The sequence below is a fragment of the Marmota marmota genome, unplaced genomic scaffold (genome assembly GCF_001458135.2).
Source record: "Marmota marmota marmota unplaced genomic scaffold, marMar, whole genome shotgun sequence".
Taxonomy (NCBI): Eukaryota; Metazoa; Chordata; class Mammalia; order Rodentia; family Sciuridae; genus Marmota; species Marmota marmota.
Window position 1 is genome coordinate 165,914 of NW_026005963.1, and position 16,962 is coordinate 182,875.

Here is a 16,962-nt window from a genome sequence, read left to right on the forward strand (position 1 = left end):
ACAAAATTTTAATTAAATTACAATTCTAAGCATACCTGAGTGTTGGGTGTGAGGTAGTAATGTCAGACTTCAAAGTGTCTTCCTAGTGCCTACCTAGGAGACTCCTCTGTCTTCTCTTTCACTCAAATTTCGAGTTGGGGCTTCCAAGATGAGGTTATATAATTGAGACAGCTTTGGCTCATCTCTCTGTAGACTAGCAATCTTGGTGTTGCTTCTGAAGTCTGACAGTACCTGTCTTGCCATAGTTAGTGAGAGTATCCTCAAAGAAAAAGAAAACTATTTCTTCCATTCTCAGACAATGGTAAACAAGCCCCCTCTGGATGAAAATTTTTTTGTGTGTGTAGCTCTTATTTTCCAAACCAAGCAACTTGCATTTTGAGGAGTACCCATCGTAGGAAACCAATCTTAGCCCAATAACAGGGATTTAAAATGGGTAAATCTGGGCTTAAAAGAATAAAGTGTAAAAAACTTCAAGTGTTATATATGAATAAAATAAACTGAAAAGATATATTTTCAGGTCTTTCTGCTGAAAATATCTCACAGTAATCACATTCAAATATCCATGTATTTGACTTTCAGTGAAATTTGATTTCCAAACACCTACGTGGAGACAATGATCACAGTGACTTGGGAGGTTTTGGCAGAAGGATCACAAAGACAATGCCATCCTCAAGAACTTAGTGAGGCCCTCAGCAGCTCAGTGAGACCCTGTCTCTAAAAAAATAATAAAAAAAGTGTAGAGATGCGTTTCAGTGGTAAAATGTTCTTGTGTTTAATCCCTGGTATCAAAAAAACAAACAAAAAACCAACTCATTTGAAAAAAGAAAATGTATAGAGTGACCTGGGACATCTTGTGCTGCAAAGGAATAATGGAGGTGAAAGAAGTGAGTGAGGGTGGTGTGAAAGAAAAAAGAGGAAGAAATTCATAGACTAATGGAATAATTTCCCCTGGATTTGCATGTAGTTAAATGAGCCTTTCCTGAGTGAACCACTCCTCTCTTCATCCTGGGATTTATTTCTTTCATACATAACTGTGGTTCCCCTGATTTTCTTCCATTTAGTACCCTCCACACCTCACTCTCTCAAGTCAGACTTGAATGTTATGTGGATCTATCTTCATTATTCAACATGAATGTGCATGGAATGACATATCTCATGCTAGAGCTGGGAGAGAATTTCTCCATTTAGTGTAGATTCTAGCTTATCCAAGAGCACATGTTGTGAAAACTTTGGATGTCTTTGAACCAGGACTCATATTTATGTATGATTGAAATATTCATTTTTTATTTATTTTTTATTTGTCCCAAGTAGTCATGCATTCCAGTAGAATGCATTTTAACACATTGCACAAAAATAAAGCACACATTCTCTTTCCTCTGGCTGTCATTGTGTAGGGTCACACTAGTAGTGTATCATACATACATATAGAATAATAATGTCAGTCTCATTCCACCATCTTTGCATCCCCATACCCACCTCCCCTGCTCTTACTCCTCTCTGCACAATCCAAAGTTGACATTTAAGTTTTGATGGCAGTGTGAGGTGACTCCAATGATTTTTTTTTTTTGCATGTGGATATCCACTTGTCCCAGCACCACTGGTGATATGACTGTCCTCTCCCTATTGTGTATTCTTGTCAAATATCAATAGGCCACAGATGCATGGGTTTAATTCTTGGTTATCTACTTTTTTCATTCATCAATGTATATGTCCTTATGCCAGTACCACATTGTTTTGATTAGTATAACTATATAGTAAGTTTTAGAAATTTAAAAATTAGAAATTACCAAGTCTGAGTTCTCTTTCTTTCAAAATCATTTTATTTTTTATATTTGAGGCCCTTTGCTGTTTTTTTCAGCCCTTTGCTGAATTTGATGATCAGCTCCTCTATTCCTGCAAAAGAAAAAGAAAAAGAAAATGTAGTTGGGATTTTGATAGAGATCATATTAGATCTGTAGATTACTTTGTTCAGCATTCCCCTCTTGGCAAAATTAACTACTCCAACATGGAATAACTTCTTATATATTTTGAATTATTTTAATTTTTGAGCAATGGTTTGTATTTTTATGCACAAGCCTTTTTCTCTTTGGTTATTTTATTCATTGTGGAATGGCTAATTTTAGCAAGTTAACATATGTATTATATCACATACATTTTTGTGGTGAGAATTTTTAAATTCTACTCTCAGAAATTTTCAAGAATATAATACATTATAATTAATTATAGTCACAATGATGTGTAACTGATCTCTTAAATTTATTTCTTCTAACTGAAATTTTGTAGGCATTGGCCAACATCTTTTCAACTCCCCATCTCTCCAGTCTCTGGTGCCTACCATTCTATTCTGTTTCTGTGAGTGCAACTGTTAGATTCCACATATAAGTGAGATCATGTGACTTAGCTCCTGTGTTTTATGTCACTCACCATGTCCTCTGGTTCATCTATGTTGTCATACATGGATAGTTTTCCTTCTTTTTTCCAGGTATATCCATCTTCCATTGTATGTATGTAACACATTTTCTTCTTCTGTTCCTCTTTTGATAGGTGTTTAGGTTGCTTGCATTTCTTAGCTATTGTAAATTATGCAGCAATAAACATGGGAGTGTGTATACTATTTGTTTTTTTTATTTTTTAATTGAGTTTTTAAAAATAAATTACAGCTGAATGCATAACAATTCTTATTACACTTATACAAGCCCAATTTTTCATATTTCTGGTTGTATAAAAATTATATTCACACCAATTAATGTCTTCATACATGTACTTTGGATAATGATTTCCATCACATTCCACCATCCTTGCTAATCCCTGCCCCCTCCTTTTTCCTCCCACCCCTCTGCCCTATCTAGAGTTCATCTATTCCTCCCATTCTCCCCCTCCCTTCCCCAATATGACTAAGCCTCCTTATATCAGAGAAAACATTAAGCATTTAGTTTTTTTGTGAGGATTGGCTAACTTTACTTAGCGTTATCTTCTCCAATGCCACCCATTTACAGGCAAATGCCATGATTTTATTCTCTTTTAGTGCTGAATAATATCCCATTGTGTATATATGCCACATTTTTTATCCATTCATCCACTGAAGGGCATCAAGGTTGGCCCCATTGTTTAGCTATTGTGAATTGTGCTGCTGTAAACATTGATGTGGCTGTGTCCCTGTAGTATGTTGTTTTTAAGTCATTTGGGTATAGACTCAGGAGAGGGATAGCTGGGTCAAATGGTGGTTTCATTCCCAGAGTTTTTTTTTAGTTTGATTACATCCCATTTATTGATTCCTGGTTTTAATTCTTGCACCATAGAAGTCTTATTAAAAATATGGGGCTTAATCCCAGATGATGAAGATTAGGCCTACTTTTTTTTCTATTAGATGCAGAGTCTCTGGTTTCATTCCTAGGTACTTGATCCACTTTGAATTCAGTTTTGTGCATGGTGAGAGATAGGGTTTAATTCATTTTGTTGCATATGGATTTCCAGTTTTCCCAGAACCATTTGTTGAAGAAGCTATCTTTTCTTCAATGCAAGTTTTTTGAACCTTTGTCTAAAATAAGGTAATTGTAATTTTGTGGGTTAGTCCTGTTTCCTCTATCCTGTACCATTGAACTACCAGTCTGTTTTGGTGCCAATACCATGCTGTTTTGTTACTATTGCTCTACAGTATAGTTTAAAATCTGTTATAGTGATGTCACTTGCTTTAGTCTTCTTGATAAGGATTGCTTTAGCTATTCTGGGTCTCTTATTTTTCCAGATAAATTTCATCATTGTTTTTTCTATCACTATGAGAAATGTCGTTGGGATTTTGATTGAAATTTCATTAAATCTGTATAGTGCTTTTGGTAGTATGGTCATTTTGATAATATTGATTCTGTCTATCCAAGAGCAAGGTAGATCTTTTCATCTTCTAAGGTCTTCTTCTATTCCTCTCTTTAGGGTTCTGTAGTTCATTGTATAGATCTTTCACCTCTTCTGTTAACTTGATTCCCAAGTATTTTTTTGAGGCTATTTTAAATTTGGTAGTTTTTTCTCTTTTCCTTCTCAGAGGATTTGTCACTGGTATGCAAAAATGCCATTGATTTGAGTCTTGATTTAATATCCTGCTACTTTGCTGAATTCATTAACAATTCTAGAAGGCAGGGTTTTTGTTTGCTTGTTTGTTTGTTTGTTTGTTTTCTTGTTGTTGTTGTTGGTTTTTGGTGGAGTTTTTTGGGTCTACTAGGTATAGAATCATATTGTCAACAGATAGTGATAGTTTAAGTTCTTCTTTTTCTGTACATATCCTTTTAATTTCATTTGTCTCTCTAATTGCTCTGGTCAGTGTTTCCAGAACTATATTGAATAGAAGTGGTGGAGGTCATCCCTGTCTTGTTCCAGTTTTTAGAGGGAATGCCTTCAGTTTTTCTTTGTTTAGAATGATGTTGGCCTGAGGCTTAGCATAGATACCCTTCACAATGTTGAGATATGTTCCTGTTATCCCTAGTTTTTCTAGTGTTTTGAACATGTAAAGGTGCTGTATTTTGTCAAGTGTTTTTTTCTGCATCTATTGAGATGATCATATTTTTCCTATCTTTGAGTCTACTGATGTGATGAATTACATTAATTGATTTCCATATGTTGAACTAACTTTACATCCCTGGGATGAATCCCACTTGATCATAGTGCGTAATATTTTTGTGATTTTTTAAATTTGATTTGACAGAATTTTACTGAGAATTTTTGCATCTATGTTCATTAGAATTATTGGTCTTGGGGCTGGGGATGTGGCTCAAGTGGTAGCGCACTCGCCTGGCATGTGCAGGGCGCTGGGTTCGATCCTCAGCAGCACATAAAATATAAAAAGATATTGCGTCCTCTGAAAACTAAAAAATATTTTTAAAACTCTCTCTCTTTCTCTCTTTCAAAAAGAAAAGAATTATTGGTCTAAAGTTTTCTGTCTTTGATGTGTCTTTGCCTGGTTTTGGAGTCAGGGTGATATTGGCCTCATAGAATGAGTTTGGAAGTGCTGTCTCTTTTTCTATTTCCTGAAATAAATTAAAGAGTATTGATATTAGTTCCTCTTTAAAAGTCTTGTAGAATTTGGCTGTGTATCCGTCTCATCCTGGGTTTTTCTTGGCTCGTAAGCTTCTGATGGCATCTGCTATTGCATCACTTGAAAACGGTCTTTTTAAATTGTGTATATCTTCCTGATTCATCTGGGCAAATCATCTGACTTAAGAAATGTGTTGATGCCTTTAATGTCTTCTATTTTATTGGAGTATAAGTTTTCAAAATAATTTCTAATTATCCTTTGTATTTCTGTAGTGTCTGTTGTAATATTATCTTTTTCATCATGTGTGCTGGTAATTTGAGTTTTCTCTCTCCTTCTCTTCATTTGCATAGCTAAGAGTCTGTCAATTTTATTTATTTTTAAAAAAAACAACTTTTTGTTTTTTCAACTGTTTCTTTTGTTTCAATTTCATTGATTTCAGCTCTTATTTTAATTATTTCTTGCCTTTATTGCCTTCTACTGCTTTTGCTATTTATTTGTTATTTTCCCCCCTTGGGGTTTGAGATGCAATCTTAAGTCATTCATTCATTAACTTTTTCTTCTTTTAAGGAATGAACTCCATACAATGAGCTTTCCTCTTAGTACTGCATTCATAATGTCCCAGAAATTTCAATATGTTGTGTCTATATTCTCATTTACCTCTAAGAATTTTTAAATCTCCTCCTTGATATCTTCTGCAACTCATTGTTCATTCAGTAGCATATTATTTAGTTTCCAGGTTCTGGAGTAATTTTTATTTTTTATTTTGTCATTGATTTCCAATTTCATTCCATTATGATTTAATAAAATGAATGGGAACATCTCTACCTTTCTGTATTTGCTAAGAGTTGCTTTGTTGCATATTAAATGGTCTATTTTAGAGAAGGGTCCATGTGCTGCTGGGCTGAAAGTGTATTTTCTTGAAGCAGGTTTAAATATTCTATATATGTTAGTTTAGTCTAAGTTACTGATTATAATACTGAATTCTATAGTTTATTTATTCAAATTTTGTTTGGAATACCTATCCAGTGGTGAGAGATATGTGTTAAAGTAACCAAGGATTATTGTGTTGTGGTCACTTTGATCTTAAACTTGAGAAGAATTTATTTGATGAACATAGTGCACCATTGTTTGGGACATATATATTTATGATTGTTATGTCTTGTTGATGAATGGTTCCCTTGAGCAGTATGTAATGTCTATCTTTGTCCCTTTTGATTAACTTTGGCTTAAAGTCTACTTTACTTGCTACGAGGATAGAAACCCCTGCTTGTTCTTCATTCCATGTGAGTGGTATAATTTTTTCCCAACTTTTCACCTTCAGTCTGTGTATTTTTTTCCTATGAAATGTGTCTCTTGGAGGCAACATATTGTTGGGTCTTTTTGTTTAAATCCAATCTTCTAGCCTATGTCTTTTGATTTATGAGTTTAAGCCATTAACATTCAGGGTTATTATTGAGACATCACTTGTATTCCTGGTCATATTTGATTATTTTTGTCATTTACCTTGACTTGATTTTATTCTTTGATTAACTTTTCCTTTAGGGTACAACCTCCCTTTGCTGAATTTTATTGTTGTTTTTGTTTTCTCTTCATGGGATATTTTCCAAGAATGTTTAGTAGTGTCAGTTTTCAAGCCATAATTTCTTTTAACTTTTGTTTATCATTGAAGGTTTTTAATTCATCTTCAAATCTAAAGCATAATTTTGCTGGATTCAAGATTCTTGGTTGGCACCCATTTTCTTACAGAGCTTGATATATGTTGTTCCAGGATCTTCTAGCTTTCAGGGTCTGTGTTGAAAAATCTGCCATTATCCTAATTGGTTTTCCCCTATATGAAATCTCATACTTTTCTCTCATGGCTTTAAAAATTCTCTCCTTATTGCATATGTTGGTCATTTTTATCATTTTTTTTTTTGGTGTAGATCTGTTGTGATTTTGTACATTTGGCATCCTGTAAGCTTCTTGAATTTGCATTTCCAATTCCTTCTTCATGTTTGGAAAATTTGCTGAAATTATTTCATTGAATACATTGTTCATTTCTTTTATTTGGACCTCTATGCCTTCCTTTATCCCAGTAACTCTTAAATTTGATCTTTTTATGCTATCTCGTATTTCTTGAATGTTCTCTTCATGGTTTCTTACCATTATCCCTGTGTGGTCTTTGTTCTTTTCAAGATTATATGTTTTGTCTTCATTGTCTGATATCTTGTCTTCCAAGTGGTCTACTCTGTTGGTGATGTTTTCATTTGAGCTTTTAATTGGTTTATTATTTATTTCATTTCAATGATTTCTGTTTGTTTGTTTGTTTGTTTTAAAACCTCTATCTTCCTGTTTAGGTGAACTTTTGCTTCCTGTATTTGTTTATGTAGCTTGTTGTCAAAGTGATCTTTCACTGCCTGTATTTGCCCTCTTATATCTTACTTGAGTTCACAGAACATTTTAACCATGTACTTCTTGAACTCTTTCTCTGTCATTTCTTCTGCTGTGGCAGCCAATTATTCTAACAATGTGGTGTCTTGATTTGTTTGGGGCACTTTATTCCCTTGTCTTTTCATGTTGCTCATGTGTCTTTTTTTCCAGCTTGTGTGTCTGAGGTGTTGTTGTTTTACCCTATAAGTTTGTAGGGCTCTGGTAGGGTTCAAAGACCTCTCCTGGCCAGATGGAGATCTTATCTGGGAGCTGCCCCCACCAAATATGGTGAGAAAGGTGATCCAAGATGGAGGCAGTCTGGTTCCAGTGCCTGGGTGTCTGGTGAGGTGGGGTAAGCCAGGCAATGGTATTGTGCTGCGGGTAGATAGCAGCTTAGTGACCTGTATGAGTGAAGTGTTAAGTCTGAAAGTTCTGCAGAGGTGCTAATAGGTGATTCTGCTAAGGTGCTTGCAAGCGCTGCATGGATTAGAACATCAGGCTTTGGGTTTCAGGAGTCAGGAGTCCAAAGTCCTACTTCAATGCTGAGGCTCAGAGCCCTGACTGGGGGTCACAGAGCTGGTGATTTCTGCAGAAATTAGCTATATAAGGGTCCTCTGACACTCTCAGAGATGCAGTATTTCAACTAGGTGAAATCTGGATCACGAAGTGACACAGAATACTGCCTTCCTCTGGCCCACCATCTTCTCTCTGTGTACAAATTCACAATTTTAATGAAAAAAGAATTGATTAAGCAAAGTGTCCTTATTAACACAAGATATCAAAATCAACATAAACATGTTATAAGAGTCCTGCAGGAGGATTGAGAATGCTATATAAAAATGGGTACAAAGAATGGCAGGCAGCAGGTACATTTCCATGTGAATTTTATATTCATAATCATGTTGGGCTTCCCCTACAAATCATAAGTACAAATAAGTACAAAGTATAAATTAGTAAGTGTAAAAGTCCTCTCTGAGCATGGATCCATGTGTGATTATATAGGATGCACACCTATTTAGCTAATTCTAGTCTTCCTTTAAAAAAAGAATACTATCCATAAAATCTACTCTTTTAGCAATCTTTTAAAGTGCACACTACAACATTGATAATTCTAGGCCTAATTTTTTCAGGAAATTTCTAGAGCTAAACTGAAATGTGTAAGGGTTCTGACCATGGGAATAGACAGGACAGCATTTCTCTGGTGAGCAAACTCCTGGAGAATAACAGACACACTGTTTCCCATGACTGGAATATTCAGCGATTTTCCCCAGGCACTCTTAACATAATCAATGCATGCTTGGCTGGAGCACATATCTGACCATAAGCAAAACATCTTACATTGTAACCTACTGTAATCTGCTTAGTGATATAATAAACAATAACATACTACTGATGCCAGAGACCAAATGTAGCCTTTTGGCATAAATAAAGTTGACAGCTCAAATGAGTCAGCCTGTGCACCTTACTTATGTCTTCTTTTAATTTCTTTACACTAGTGCCCAAGTTGGACCTGGGGAGAGTCCTGTCCCCACACTATTTCACAACATCTCTGTCCACAGGGAGCCTGGAGCCCAGTGATCCCTAAACAGGGACCCTTCTTGATGTTCTGAGGGGGAAGGGAGTAGCTTACCTCCTACAACAGGATTTGACATACATCTTTCACTGGCTGGTACTGATCCTGATTGGTTAGCTATGGGAAATTCCCTATCTGACACTCAACATCAGCATTGGGCTGAGCTTTCCTATTTACTTCACAAGGTTGGATATACCCTATGTAATGCTGACCTGGCTGTTTGGCTGGCAGAGACAGATTCTTGTTACCCTTGGTACCCAGAAAATGGTTCTTTATGTTTAAAAGATTGGGAAGATATAGGTTAAAATCTTCATGAAGAGCCATGAGCTCCAATGCTTGTGCTGCAAGTTTGGTTTCTTTGTCACAATGCTATTTCTAAGTTCTATGTTTCTCAGCAAACATCTGCTCCATTAGCAACAGCTGCTGCAGCTTCCTTTATGTAGCTATTCCCTCTGCATTCATAGTCTTCTACACCACCACCACTGCAACTGGCTAGATCTCCTTTGGTTGAATGTTTATGGCAAGCATGGAAGAAGGAATAAATGCATATTTTAGCTCTCTGTCCTATTTAGCTAAATCCCACTGGCCATCCAGAGCATGAGCTATTAGCTTTGGCTGTGTTTAAAGAATTGTGACCTACCAACCCAGGACAAAAGAGGGGGAATCTGTTTTCACTGCCCACTCAAGATTCCATAACACAATGTTTCCAGTTCAAAAAAAAAAAACATTCTTTCAGAAGTCCTTTCATGCACCAGAAGGAGCTCTAAAATAAATTTAACTACTATTGCAGTTGCCCAAGTGTGGCTTCCCAGGGAGGTATATAAAATTGCTACTCAAATTCAGGAATTTTTTACCCATAAGTACTTTTGCCTAATTCGCATAGTGCTAAAGAAGGATTTTTTTTTTTATTCTGGAAGTAATTTATTCTGATTGTACAAGTACAAAGTATGTCCAAATATGGTCCTATATGCTCTTAAGACTCCCTTAAGTATCCTGTATTGCTCAATTGATTGTTATTCCTTATGTTTCAGCTCAACAACCTTTAAACAAAAGGGGAGATATAGAGTTTAGCTATATTATCATTGGAGCATGTTTATTTATCACTGAAAGTCACCTAAATTAACTCTTTGTTTAAATGAATAGCCAATTGCAAATTTATTGGATACTGATACTGACATTACCATTATTCCCCTTTCAGTTGGATTCATGTATGGCTTTTAGAAAGGGCCTTCATGGTTTGGGTCACAGGAGACAATAATGAGCGTGTGTTCAACAGCTCCCTGTGGCTGCAATGCTCTGCCCCTCCAGTCCACAAACAATAGTCACTCATATTCAGCCATATGTGGAGACCATTGGAAGATTTACAAGACTTACAAACTAGTTAAGACAAACAAACAAAAAAAGTGGGTGTCTCTTTTAAATCCAAACTACTTGGCTGGCTATCCTATCTGTTTTCAGTCAGCTTTCTTAACCAGTTCCTACCTAATGTTACAGTACAGAATAACAAAATTAAAATTATTCTAAATGTAAAAGCTTTCTTTTTCAAAATTTGTGTTCTGGGAATTTCATAGGCTTCAACATTGTTTAGATGTATACACTAACTTACTAAGCTAAAAGTACACTCTGACCTGATAAAAATGTTAATATTGTTTCCATGCATATTTTTTTAATATTCTACATAAGTTTAGTCTTATTTTATCTAACTATAAAGATTTTTATTTTATGACTTTATCCAGAGGTCAGTTTCTCCAGAGTTAACTCAATTATATTCAAAAATTTCTTTTAATAAATATTTAGTGGGATATAAACATGGTGATATTGGAAATAAATCTGACATCATCAGGTACAAACAGACAGCTTTCTGAAACTTTTGATTTCAGTGTCCATCATGGCTACTGGATTTTATACATGGCATTTACAATTATACAGGCCTATCCTATGTCTATGTATTATGTACTTGGTATCAAGTTGACATTTAAACAAATGAGCACTCACCAATTAAAATTTAAATAAGTAAATGGATCCAAACAATTCAATTCAATAAATAATTAAATAAAAATATAAATGTATTTAAAATTCAAACTCAAAAACTTTTTCATGTGGCCAGACAAGGAAGTCTTAATTTCTAAAAAAAAATGTATAAAATGTAATAAAATATCCATTGCTTCTGAGATTTTTCTTTAAGAGAAAAGGGATGATTAATACTGGTAACTATATTTTTCTTATATTTTTAGTTTACAATGAAAATAATTAAATTAAATTTTACATAAATGGGATTTATCTTCATAATAGGTTTTTTAAATAAATAACTTAGAAATTATAGCTGACACCCAAGTGCTCTCTCCTTTTTTTCAGTTATTAAAGAAACAATAGAACCCTGCCTCCACACTTTATTTGACTGCTTCTCTATAACTCTGCTCTACAAAGCTTTAACAAAAACTCTAAACAGTAATGGTGGATTGACTTCCTTTATCAAATGTGCCATTATCATTGGCAAAGTTATTGCTGGAAAACCTTATGCCTTTGCAGCTATAATAGCTACTTATATATAAGTAGCTATTACAAAAAAGAAAAAAATATATATATATATATATACAGTTATACTCTCCTCATTTCTCAGGCCATAATATTTTGCATTTTGCTGATATATATCCACAATTAACTGCTGCTGACCACATTAAAATTTTATTCTTAACAAGTACTGACATTCATGTTTTATATCTCACATATGGAAAAACCTATATCATCAATACTTACAGTTGTCCTCCTACCATCAAGCCATATTAACAAATTTTTTAGCACTAATTTCTTTTTGCATGCTTCATGATGGGAGATTTTCTTTGTTATGCAGATTACACATTCTGCCTCTTTCTTGATTTATACCATTCCTCTTGAAATTGGTTTACAATGTATATAGATAGAGGTAAACAAAGGGGGATGATATCTGTTTTTATTAATGTTAAAAGTGGACTGAATATTATGTCCTGCCTCAAATTTCCCCACAGTGAACTGAATTGGCTGCCATTTTCTTGGTGCTGAAATTATTTTCAACTATTTTAAACATTATTACAGATTCTCAATATGTAGCTAAACTTTTTTCTCATTTCTTTATCTGTGTTTTTCCCTCATTGGATTCTAATTTACCAACTCTTTTTTTAACTCTTCAAACTCTTACTGCATCATAAACCCTGTATCTTCTTTGCTCATATATGCAGCCACATTAAAATTTCTGGACCTCTGACTTAAGGTAACACTCATGAAGATGCAGCTGTGAGATCTTTTTATTCTTAATTTTCATATGCTGTACAATCTCGAGGATTTTTCACCAAAATGCTTGCTCACTAATGAAGAAGTTTTCTATTTCTTCCCAATAGGCTCTTGCCATTGTTAATAACTGTTCTCACTGTACACCCTTCTGGGCCCCTACATGGGAATCCACAAATCCATGTGGCCAACATTCTAATGCACTCTGACAAATGACATTACCCATTTTCCTCCCTTTCATCCTTATTCCTTTCTCCATGTTTCTATTAATATGCATTCTGGGTTTATTTGGGCTAGTGCCCATAGATCTGAAAAGTATCTGCTCACATTTCTAATTTATTAATCTGCTTTGCAACTATGGGCAAACTTGCTCACTTAAACACAGATAACACTCCTGCATATACATCCTGTGCTTTGGAACAATTTTTTACTCATTTAAATATAATTTTAACCTATGGAATTTCTCAAAATCCTACCAGACAAGCCTTGTTTAAATAAACATATCATACCCTGAAGACATGCCTCTTGAAACAAAAAAGAGGGACCTAGGTTCTCTTATTTATAATGCCTTAAATATTGCTTTATTTAGTTAATGCACTCAACATGCAATATGAAGATAATACTCATAATTGGTCATCTGCTTTGGATGGACACTTTATTCCCAAACAACCACTGTAAAATTTTAAGGAAAGTACACTGTGTCAGCAGACACAGGATGACAAAACCCTGTACCTCTGATCACATGGGGAAAAGGATATGCTGCTGGGCTTATGCCAACAGGTCCTGTTTGGATTCTGGCTCAGTGCATGAGACTGTCAATCTTGAGTTGGCATCAGGGATTTCACAACCTAATCCAGAGTTTTATTTGACCCTGCATGAGGAAGATTTCTCCAAACAAAAAGATGATCTTTCTCCTCAAAAGAGAAGAAAACATACAAGAGGGCCCTGAGATACTTGACCTTTGGTGACTTGGGGGGATATAAAATCATTAATAGTCTCAGCTCAACAGCTGTTGGCTCAAACAGGGTTGCAATGCACCTTGGAAAATTGGATTACCACCTTATTTGCTACTGACACTAGGACTGCTGTATGTATACACATGGATGTATAACAAATGTAATCCTGCAATTTGTACATGTGGAAAAATGAGAATTCATACCCTATTTGAATCAAATGTATGATATGTCAAGATCATTGTATTGTCTTGAGCAACTAATAAAAAAACTTACAAGTTAAAAAAATAAAATAAACTTACAAAAACTCTATAAGTGTTTTGATCTTATGATAATGTTATTCTGCTGTTGTACTCCAGCTTTGGGAAATCCATTAAAATCAACTTCTTAATTTCTAGGACCCATTATAACAACTGGGTTCACCTAACTGAAATTGTTAATTTGTCTGAAGTGTGTGTTCACCAGGACATTGATTTGGAAAGTACATTGGGCTCCTATCTTCTTCTTGTGTGCCATCCTGTACACATAACTGCAAATATGGCAGTGTTGTGATGACTATATGAGGTATGCACTGAGTACTCTAGTGAGTAAAGAAGGCATCCTGAGGTGTGAAAAGAGTGTTCTCTGAGGTGTGCAGGATAAAGAAAGTGTATGCAGTAGAGCTCTTGGAAATGAATGTGGAGGGTTCTCTAAGTCATGTCGAGGGGGGCTCTTAGATGAGCAGGGAGGAGACTGAGTTGTGGAAGTGATGGTCTCTGAGGGGCAGAAGGAGGGCTCCTGAGGTGAGTAGGGAGAGCTCTCCTGTGTGCAGGGCACATTGAATGTGCATGAGGAGGGCATTCTGAGGTGTGCAGGAAGCTCTCTGAGGTGTGTAGTGAAGGCTTCCCGGGGGGTGTAGACAGATAGCTCTCTGAGTTGTGTAGTGAAGGCACTGTGAGGTTTGTAGGAGGGATCTGTGTTGTACAAGGAGTGCTCTCTGAAGTGTGCAGGGTGAGTCCACTGAGGTGTGTAGGGAGAGCTCTCAGGTGTGCAGGGAGTGTTGTCTGGAGTGTGTAGAGAAGGCTCACTGAGCAGTTAGACAGTCTCAGTAGTGTGTAGGGGGACTCTCTGAGGAGTACAAGTAGGACCATCTAACGTATGTAGGGGGGCTAGCTAAGTGGTGTATGGGGGACTCTGAGGGATGCAGGGGAGGCCTTCCAAGGTGTGTATACAGCACTATGAGGTGTGTAGCTGGACTCCATAATGTGTGCAAGAGGACTCACTCTGGGGGAGTCACGAAGGCTCTCTGAGGTGGTACTCTGAATGTGCAGTGAGGGATTTCTGAGAAGAGTAGAGACAGCATATGATGGTGAGTAGGGAGGACACACTGAGTGGTGAAGGATGGTCTCCTGAAGCCTGTGGTAGGGGATCTCTGGTGATTGCAATGAGGGCACACTGAGGTGTAGTGGAGGCTTTCTGGGGTGTGCAGGGAGGACTCTCTCATCTGTAAATGGAGGGGTCTCTCAGATGTTTAGAATGGGCTCTCAGCTGTGTAGAGAGTGTCCTCTGATAAATGTAGGGAGGACCACTGAGGTGTGTAGGGTGGGCATTATGAGGTGTGTCAGAGTGTTCTCTGACTGAGTTGGGGTGCTCCCTCTGTTGAATAAGGAAGAGTTCCTTGAGGTGCATAGGACGAGTGCTTTTTGGTGAGTAGAAATGGTGCTCTGAATTGTGCAGTAAGGGCTCAGGAAGGAGAAGATCATCTATGGGTTTGCGTAGGGCTGCCTGAAGAGTCTGCTGAGGGCTCGCTGAGGTGTGGAGGGAGGCACCTTAAGGTGAGTAGTGAGGAGTCTCTGTGATGTACATGAGGGGCCGTCTGAGGTACAAATTATCCTTTGAAATTTCAAGGGAGGTCCCTCAAGCCGTGTCTGGAGAGCTGCCTGTGGTGTGACAGAGGGCATTGGGAAATGAATGGAGGTTGTACCTGAGGTGACGAGGGAGGGCTCACTTTTAGATATAGGGAGTGGGCTTCCTGGTGTCTAGAAAGGTCTCTCTGATGTGTGCACTTTACAATCCCAATCTGAGGGATTGTAAAGGAGTATAATGGAGGCTGACTGAGGTCTCTAAGGATGACTCTCTTGAGATGAGCAGTAAGGACTCTGTGATGTGTTGGGGCCTCTGAGTTGTGCAGGAAGGATCTATGAGGTGAGTAGAAAGTTCTCACCAGGTGTATAGTGATGGCCCACTCAGGTGAGCAGTGACAGATGCCTGAAATTGCATGGAGGAAACACAGAGGTGTGAAAGGAGGGCTCTGTGGGGTGTGTGGCTCTCTGAAGTATGAACTGAAGGCTTTCAGGAGTGTGCACAGAGGCTGAATGTGGGGTGCATTTAGAGTTGAATGCGGTGTTCACTCAGGGTTCAATGAGGTGTGCAGGAAGGGCTTTCTATGAGGTTTTAGCAATGGCTCTCTAGCTATAAAGGACACACTCACCTTGTACCCCGCTCTCAGATCCCATATTTTCTCAATTCTGATGGGAATTAATACTCCTCAATGTGCCTCAGTTGCCTAGTTGCAGTATACATGCAGGTTACACGTATGTGCTTCGTTCCTACCTGTGGTCCATTGTCTTCTTAGAATTCACTTATGAAATATAAATACTAAGATAAATCAATAAAAATGTATGATAGCAACAGCAGAGTATTTAAGCAAGTACAAGGCCATTTTGAGCAGGGATGCTGACAGTGTACGAGGAGCACCTTGGAGCTAGTCCTCCTTTGCCTGACTTCTGCCTCCTCCTCTTCCTCTCATTGTCTCCATCTCTCTTTCCCTCTTTTTCTTTCATCATAGTAGTAAAAACACTAAGTAAGGTATCTATACTCTTAAAATATGTATAAATGCACAATACAGTATTAAAAATTGTAAGCCCAGTATTATACAGCACATAACTAAAAGTTATTTATCTTCTATATGTGAAAATATATATCCATCAAAAAGCAGCTCCCCACTTCGTCATAACCCCATTCCTTAGTAACCAACATGCTACTCTGTTTTCATTTATTTCTTTTCTTTGATTTCTTCTTCTTTCTTCTTTTTTTTGTACTAGAATCCAGGCATGCTACACTGTGTCCTGATCCCATGTTATGGTTTGGAAACAAGGTGTCCCCAATAGCTCACATATGAGACAATGCAAGAAAGTTCAGAGGAGAAATGATTGGGTAAAACAGTCTTAACCCAATGAATAATTTAATTCCCTAGTAGGGATTAACTGATGGGTAATTGAAGTGGTGTGGATGGAGGAGCCGGTCATATGGGTATGGCTTTTGCATATATATTTATATCTGGCAAGTGGAGACATCTTTCTCTGTTTCTGATCATGATGTAAGCTGCTGCTCTCTATCACACTCTTCAGCCATGATGTTCAGCCTCACTTTGAGTTCCTAGGGATGGAGCCAGCCTTCTATGGACTAAGACCACAAAACTGTGAGCCCTGAAATAAACTTATCTTCCTCTATAACTGCTTTGGTCAATCCTTTAGTCACTTAGTCACTGCATGGAAAAAAAAAGCTGACTAAAACAGAAATTGGTACTAAGAATTGGAGTGGTTTCTGTAACTAACATGACCATGTGGTTCAGAAGCATTTGTAGCTTTTTGGAATTGGTGGGAGAAATTTTGAGATGTTTAGCAATGTAAACTGGAAATTATTTATATTGTTGTAAGTGGAGATTAATGGCTAATTCTGGTGGGAGCCCAGAAAACCAG